Consider the following 9115-nt stretch of genomic DNA (forward strand, 5'->3'; position numbering starts at 1 on the left):
CAGACTCTTCGTTAGACACACACACACACACACACACACACACACACACACACACACACACACACACACACACACACACACACACACACACACACACACACACACACACACACGCCACACTGTTCCACCACCACACCGTTCCACCGCCACACCGTTCCACCACCACACTACCACACCACCACACCGCCACACCGTTCCACCACCACACCGTTCCACCGCCACACCGTTCCACCACCACACCGTTACACTACCACACCACCACACCGCCACACCGTTCCACCACCACACCGTTCCACCGCAACACCGTTCCACCACCACACCGTTCCACCACACCGCCACACCGTTCCACCACACCGCCACACCGTTCCACCAAGCAGTCAATCTCATTGAAATGATGGATTCCTTCTGTCAACAATTACAGGGCTTTATGTACCAGACAAACTGAGACTGGGTAGGTGCAGGGGTAAATCATTTACAGAGCTATGTGTACCAGACAAACTGAGACTGGGTAGGTGCAGGGGTAAATCATTTACAGAGCTATGTGTACCAGACAAACTGAGACTGGGTAGGTGCAGGGGTAAATCATTTACAGAGCTATGTGTACCAGACAAACTGAGACTGGGTAGGTGCAGGGGTAAATCATTTACAGAGCTATGTGTACCAGACAAACTGAGACTGCAGGGGTAAATGATTTATATTTTTTCAAAGTTTGGAAGCATCATGCTTGTATATTGTTGAACAACAGGAAGAAACAACTTGTCTTTTTATTGGCTGATGCAGGTGACATGAAGAAACAACTGGTCTGTTATTGGCTGATGCAGGTGACATGAAGAAACAACTGGTCTGTTATTGGCTGATGCAGGTGACATGAAGAAACAACTGGTCTGTTATTGGCTGATGCAGGTGACATGAAGAAACAACTGGTCTGTTATTGGCTGATGCAGGTGACATGAAGAAACAACTGGTCTGTTATTGGCTGATGCAGGTGACATGAAGAAACTTCACAAACAACAGTTTGTGATATAATCAGTGCCATTCACTTTTCATATAATGCTATTTTTGCACCTAATTTAAAGAAATGTAAAACATGAATTAATGTGCTGTTGTTTTCTTGCTGGTTCTGGTCCTGTACGTGAGGAAAAACTAAATCAGCATTTATTGAAGGAGCATGCGTATTCTCTAATGAATTAAATATAATATTTTCAGCTAATTTTCTGCTTAAGTCTCTGCTCAAGCATATCTAATTGAGTTCATGCTATTGTAGGTTTGATGCAAAAGGTAAGTTACTCAAGTAATATGTAATGCAAATTTACTGCAAGATCACAAAATGTGTTGACACAAGCACATAGCTATTGTTGTTATTTTGGGTTTTAATGTGCTGATTGTTTATGAAGTCACCTAATCCCAGAGCTGGACTGGGTGAAATCTGAATGAGCAACTCTGCAAGATTTAACAAGAAATAATCCCTGATGAATTTGATCACAAAGCCTTTGCTATAATTTACACCTAAATAATAATGTATTTAATGTTACATCAATAGTGTTTTTAAAATATTAAATATTAAAAGATTCATTGCATTATAATTTACAGTAATGGTAAGAATACAGCTGAATCATCTAGGCTTATCTGTATTGATTTGAATGGTTTGCAATCCGTGTCAGCAGTGACACCAGCGAGAGGGCAACGATTACGAAATGACTGGTGCACGACCATCATAACCCTGATCATCAATATAACCCTGATCATTACCATAACCCTGATCATTACCATAACCCTGATCATTACCATGGATCATAACCCTGATCATTACCATAACCCTGATCATTACCATGGATCATAACCCTGATCATTACCATAACCCTGATCATTACTATAACCCGGATCATTACCAAAACCCTGATCATTACCATAACCCTGATCATTAACATAACCCTGATCATTAACATAACCCTGATCATTACCATGAACCATAACCCTGATCATTACCATGAACCAGAACCCTGATCATTACCATGGTAACACCCTGGTTAGGCCAGGGTGTTACATGGGTGGGCGTTCTATGTTTATTTTTCTATGTTGGTTTGTTTCTTTGGTTGGCCGTGTGTGGCTCTCAATCAGGAACAGCTGTAGTTCGTTGTTGCTGATTGGGAGTCATACATAGGCAGCCTGTTTTTCCTTTGGGGTTTGTGGGTGATTGTTTTCTGTGTAGAGTTAATCCTGACAGGACTGTTTGGCTGTCGTTTCTTTTCGTGTTTCGTTTGTCGTGTTCTTTCGTTTATTAAAATTCCTAATGATGAACACATCCTCCGCTGCACCTTGGTCTCTTTCTGACGACGGCCGTTACAGCCATGCTCTCTCTCTTTTCTCTCTCTATTGTACCATAGTATAGTCCTGTGTGTGGAAAAAAATATTATCTCTCTCAACATAGTGGCATTTGAGTACTGATCAATCACAGTTGATTACAGATCAAAGAGCAGGCTGTTCAGTATGAGTGACATCATCAGTGCAGTACAGTAGTAAGCTGTCTATACTGTCACCAAGCTCCTTGTTAAAGCCCAGTATTGGGCTCTAGGCTAAGTGAGATAATCAAACAGCTGTGGGTTGAATCATCATGAAGTACCTCTTGACCCCCTCATCATGCTAATCAGTTAGTGATATGTGAAGGGGGCTGGACTTATAACCTCACCTTTTAATCTCTCTTTGTCTCAGCATAGAGGCTTCTCTTGTCCCATCCCATAGTAGATTCAGGACTGCTTTTCACCACCAGTGACAACATGGCAAAGCCAATGGGAAGTCTTATTAACCTTCATGCTCGTGTGGATAATAAAGGTACATATTGAACAGGCTTTGTAACCTACATGTTTACTGCATTGAGATATGTGTTGCTGGGTAAATGATCTGGTTACTATTATGTACATCGCTATACAATATTAGTGGGACATAAACTGTAAATTGTGATTACAATGATTATCAAAAGCCAGAGATAAATGATTGAATAGCATAAAGCAAACCAAACGTGACACATTTAAAAGACGATCCCTTTCACCTTATGTTCAAAGATAGTCAACTATATGCTTCTTAACAACAGGAACTTGAGCTGAAGAATGTGAAGCTGAGAGCTGGAGACCAGTTGAAAGTGGAGGGGAGGATTCTGCATGAGGCGAAGGGGTACGTACATTTAACTGGTTTGGTCTGGTCTGGTCTGGTCTGGTCTGGTTTGGAAATCACACCCAGAGACCCATCACATTCATTTAGAAGAATAACTGAAAAACAAACCATCAGTTCCACAAATGTTTGTTCTAAAGACTAAAGAATGGAGAATGCTTTAGTGTTGGTATACTGTATGTCTAGTATACTCTATGTGGTATACTGTATGTGTGGTATACTGTATGTCTAGTATACTCTGTGGTATACTGTATGTGTGGTATACTGTATGTGTGGTATACTGTATGTCTAGTATACTCTATATGGTATACTGTATATGTGGTATACTGTATGTGGTATACTGTATATGTGGTATACTGTATGTGGTATACTGTATGTGGTATTCTGTATGTGTGGAATACTGTATGTGGTATACTGTATATGTTGTATACTGTATGTGGTATATTGTATGTGTGGTATACTGTATGTCTAGTATACTCTATGTGGTATACTGTATGTGTGGTATACTGTATGTCTAGTATACTCTATGTGGTATACTGTATGTGTGGTATACTGTATGTCTAGTATACTCTATGTGGTATACTGTATGTGTGGTATACTGTATCTCTAGTATACTCTATGTGGTATACTGTATATGTGGTATACTGTATGTCTAGTATACTCTATGTGGTATACTGTATGTGTGGTGTACTGTATGTCTAGTATACTCTATGTGGTATACTGTATGTGTGGTATACTGTATGTCTAGTATACTCTATATGGTATACTGTATATGTGGTATACTGTATGTGGTATACTGTATATGTGGTATACTGTATATGTGGTATACTGTATGTGGTATACTGTATGTGGTATTCTGTAAGTGTGGAATACTGTAAGTGTGGAATACTGTATATGTGGTATACTGTATGTGTGGAATACTGTATGTGTAATACTGTATGTGGTATACTGTATGTGTGGTATACTGTATATGTGGTATATCGTATGTGTGGTATACTGTATATGTGGTATACTGTATATGTGGTATACTGTATGTCTAGTATACTCTATGTGGTATACTGTATGTGTGGTGTACTGTATGTCTAGTATACTCTATGTGGTATACTGTATGTGTGGTATACTGTATGTCTAGTATACTCTATATGGTATACTGTATATGTGGTATACTGTATGTGGTATACTGTATATGTGGTATACTGTATATGTGGTATACTGTATGTGGTATACTGTATGTGGTATTCTGTAAGTGTGGAATACTGTAAGTGTGGAATACTGTATATGTGGTATACTGTATGTGTGGAATACTGTATGTGTAATACTGTATGTGGTATACTGTATGTGTGGTATACTGTATATGTGGTATATCGTATGTGTGGTATACTGTATATGTGGTATACTGTATATGTGGTATACTGTATGTGTGGTATACTGTATGTGTGGTATACTGTATGTGGTATACTGTAAATGTGGTATACTGTATATGTGGTATACTGTATATGTGGTATACTGTATGTGGTATACTGTCTGTGGTATACTGTATGCGGTACACTGTATGTGGTATACTGTATGCGGTACACTGTATGTGGTATTCTGTATGTGTGGTATACTGTATGTGTAGTATACTGTATGTGTGGTATACTGTGTGTGTGGTATACTGTATGTGTGGTATACTGTATATGGTATACTGTATGCAGTATACTGTATGTGGTACACTGTATATGGTATACTGTATATGGTATACTGTATGCGGTGTACTGTATGTGGTACACTGTATATGGTATACTTTATGCGGTGTACTGTATGTGGTATACTGTATGTGGTATATTGTATGTGTGGTATACTGTATGTCTAGTATACTCTATATGGTATACTGTATGCGGTGTACTGTATGTGGTATACTGTATGTGTGAAACCAATTCATGTTAGAGAAGTGCAGACATGTAGTGGGGTTTCTGGAATGATTTGTCTTGTGACTTCCTATTGCACATGTGACGAGGTGAGTTCAAGAAGGGTTCTGTTTGCGGCGAACATGTTACTTAGCAACAATTTCAATTGAACGATTTGAATGAACAGCTATGATTACTGTGGTCATACTGCTAATGACTTCATATTCCTACTACATGCAATAGAAAGCCTACATGGACACATTATTATTTGTATTGGCAGTTTAGACCCAAAACAGACACTTATGTTCGCCGCACACTACCCTTCTCGGACTGATTCCTAATGTTACCGAACGTTTGCGGCTAGCTCAAATGGAATATGATAGCGAATTATTTCCCTTGTTGAACAAACCTCAGGTTCCAGATAGAACTGGGCTGTGACGAAGATCACCTGGCACTGCACTTCAACCCACGTTTTAAGGATGACACTGACGGCGCTGTGCTTGTGTGCAACTCAAAGATTGACGGCTGCTGGGGTCATGAGGAGAGAGAGAAATACAGTGACCTCCAAAGGGGTTCTACTGTCAAGGTGGGACAATTGTTGGGATGGGAAGAGGGTCCTGACTGGACCAAGGTGGATGTTTGTCCGGATATATACAAATGTTTAAATAAATGAAAATATAATATTTGAGGAAAAAAGGGCATTGTGGTATTTCTTAAAGGGATGAGTCAGATGAACTATTCGATAACATTTTTATGTCTCTGAGTCCACTATGATGGAAGTTAAAGGTAGTTTTGCGTGCCAATGCTAACTTGTGTTAGCGCTAGCTTAGTGCAAAGACTGAAAGTATGCTAGCTGTACACGAAGACTAGCAATCTTTTTTGCTGATTCACCACCTATAACTTCATACTGGACGATTCACCACCTATAACTTCATACTGGACGATTCACTACCTCTAACTTCATACTGGACGATTCACTACCTCTAACTTCATACTGGACGATTCACTACCTCTAACTTCATACTGGACGATTCACTACCTCTTCATACTGGACGATTCACTACCTCTATCTTCATACTGAACGATTCACTACCTCTAACTTCATGCTGGACGATTCACTACCTCTTCATACTGGACGATTCACTACCTCTAACTTCATTCTGGACGATTAACTACCTCTATCTTCATACTGGACGATTCACTACCTCTAACTTCATTCTGGACGATTCACTACCTCTTCATAATGGACGATTCACTACCTCTTCATACTGGACGATTCACTACCTCTAACTTCATTTTGGACGATTAACTACCTCTATCTTCATACTGGACGATTCACTACCTCTAACTTCATACTGGACGATTCACTACCTCTTCATACTGGACGATTCACTACCTCTAACTTCATTCTGGACGATTCACTACCTCTTCATACTGGACGATTCACTACCTCTAACTTCATACATGGACGAATCACTACCTCTTCATACTGGACGATTCACTACCTCTAACTTCATACTGGATTATTCACCACCTCTGACTTCATACTGGACGATTCACTACCTCTAACTTCATACTGGACGATTCACTACCTCTTCATACTGGACGATTCACTACCTCTAACTTCATTCTGGACGATTCACTACCTCTTCATAATGGACGATTCACTACCTCTTCATACTGGACGATTCACTACCTCTAACTTCATTTTGGACGATTAACTACCTCTATCTTCATACTGGACGATTCACTACCTCTAACTTCATACTGGACGATTCACTACCTCTTCATACTGGACGATTCACTACCTCTAACTTCATTCTGGACGATTCACTACCTCTTCATACTGGACGATTCACTACCTCTAACTTCATACATGGACGAATCACTACCTCTTCATACTGGACGATTCACTACCTCTAACTTCATACTGGATTATTCACCACCTCTGACTTCATACTGGATGATTCACCACCTCTGACTTCATACTGGACGATTCACTACCTATAACTTCATACTGGACGATTCACTACCTCTAACTACATGCTGGACGATTCACTACCTCTAACTTCATACTGGACACAGAGACATACAAATGATATCCACGAGTTCATCTGACTCTGGGGAAGTAGATGAAGGGCTTTATTGTCAAAATCCTGAACTATCCCTTTAAGATTGTTCAGTTTAGTTAGTGATGAGTTATTAAATACTGACTGCATTATTCAGTGTAGTTAGTTATAAGTTATATCATACTGACTGGATTATCGAGCATGCAGTACTGCAGTACAGCCTTTTATTACTAGATAAATGGATAATCTTGGGCATATATTTCTTTTTAAATGTATTTAACCTCTAATGAACTAGGCAAGTCAGAGTTGAACTAGGCATATAGTGATGTAACAATGAAACCATGTGGGTGTTAGAGTAAGTCAAAGTGTTGTCATAGTGACGGCTTTCCTCTCTCCGTTCTCTCTCTCAAGATTGTCCTGAAGCTGACCGGAGATGTGTTTGAAGTGGAGATGCCTAATGGACATGTGATCAAGTTCCCCAACCGTCACGTCCTGGAAGTCATTACCTACGTTCGTATCAGAGGGGACTTGAAGCTCACCGCCTTTAAGATCTACTAAAGAGACCCATAACATCCACCTTGTGTAGCCTGGCAATTTGTTTCGTAGGTCTTCCAACTTCCGGTGCATTCTGGCCCAATGACACACAAGCAAGTGGGCGGAGCTACATATAGTGTTAGACCAATGGGTAGTAAGACAGGATCAATGGCCTGTATCAAATACTAAATGGAAATATGGGATGACCATGGTACGGTTTGTTGTAAGAATATTCTGACATACACTAAACACAAGGGACAACTGGGGACGAGGTTAGGATACTGTCAACTAATTACATTCCTTTACAAATACAGACGTGTTACACACACACACATCTTGGCCGGATGAAATATCAGTCAATGTTTTACTTGTTTTGGTGAGAAAGAGCAAACTAAATGTTTTAGTAATCACTTCAAAGAATGTATTCTTATACTGTAGTAGACCAAATGATTACATTATGACTGACCTAATCTCTCATGTTCTGATACTGTAGTAGACCAAATGATTACATTATTACTGACCTAATCTCTCATGTTCTGATACTGTAGTAACCCAAATGATTACATTATGACTGACCTAATCTCTCATGTTCTGATACTGTAGTAACCCAAATGATTACATTATTACTGACCTAATCTCTCATGTTCTGATACTGTAGTAACCCAAATGATTACATTATTACTGACCTAATCTCTCATGTTCTGATACTGTAGTAACCCAAATGATTACATTATGACTGACCTAATCTCTCATGTTCTGATACTGTAGTAGACCAAATGATTACATTATGACTGACCTAATCTCTCATGTTCTGATACTGTAGTAGACCAAATGATTACATTATGACTGACCGTGACTCTCGTCGACAGATTGCGTCAACAATTACTGAGCAGAAAATAGAATAGCCATTGACTCCATGGCAAAAAAAATGTATGATGATTTGAAAATGTTATTTTCTGTATACATTTAATGAAGCAAAACATAATGGATACATGTCATGTCATCAATAAAGTTCAGCATCATTAAGTAGTGAATTCCGTTTCTTTAGTTCCATGATAACATTGTAGCCCTATTCCATGCATTTAAACGTTTTTTTTAAACGATCTTATTTTCTTAGAGTATAATTGTCCCAAAAGTTGAACTCCCAAGCTTCAAGGCTTTCGATATAGCTTTAAAAAAAGAAGAAGAGATTCCTCCATTTGGGTGACACCCACTTCTGTGGAATGTTTTGTGTGTGTCTTGCTGGTTCACCTGGAATCTATAAAACGACATCTTTATCAGATCAAACACTATAAAGACTTCATGAATAGCCCTTGAGAGAGTATTATCTGGTGTACTCCTACACACAAGAACAGATTTTCCTGAGTGTGAATTGGAAGGTGGGGATCCACTGGGGTATACAGCATCAAGGTATAAAAAGACCACGTGAGAATCCAAGCTATACGTATAATCTCTCCTATC

General features: G+C 39.3%; 1 long non-coding RNA gene across 2 annotated transcripts; it reads left to right on the forward strand.

Moving 5' to 3' along the window:
* Positions 1–2738: 2738 nt before the first annotated feature.
* Positions 2739–8680, forward strand: LOC106573160 (galectin-1). 2 transcript variants are annotated; one of them, XR_006767485.1, is made up of 4 exons: positions 2739–2829; positions 3089–3168; positions 5466–5637; positions 7532–8680. It is a non-coding gene; the product is annotated as a galectin-1 (long non-coding RNA). The 2 variants fall into 2 exon arrangements; XR_006767486.1 differs by having other exon boundaries at positions 2819–2889.
* The last annotated feature ends 435 nt before the right edge of the window (positions 8681–9115 follow it).

This window comes from Salmo salar, unplaced genomic scaffold (genome assembly GCF_905237065.1).
Source record: "Salmo salar unplaced genomic scaffold, Ssal_v3.1, whole genome shotgun sequence".
NCBI classification, from domain to species: Eukaryota; Metazoa; Chordata; class Actinopteri; order Salmoniformes; family Salmonidae; genus Salmo; species Salmo salar.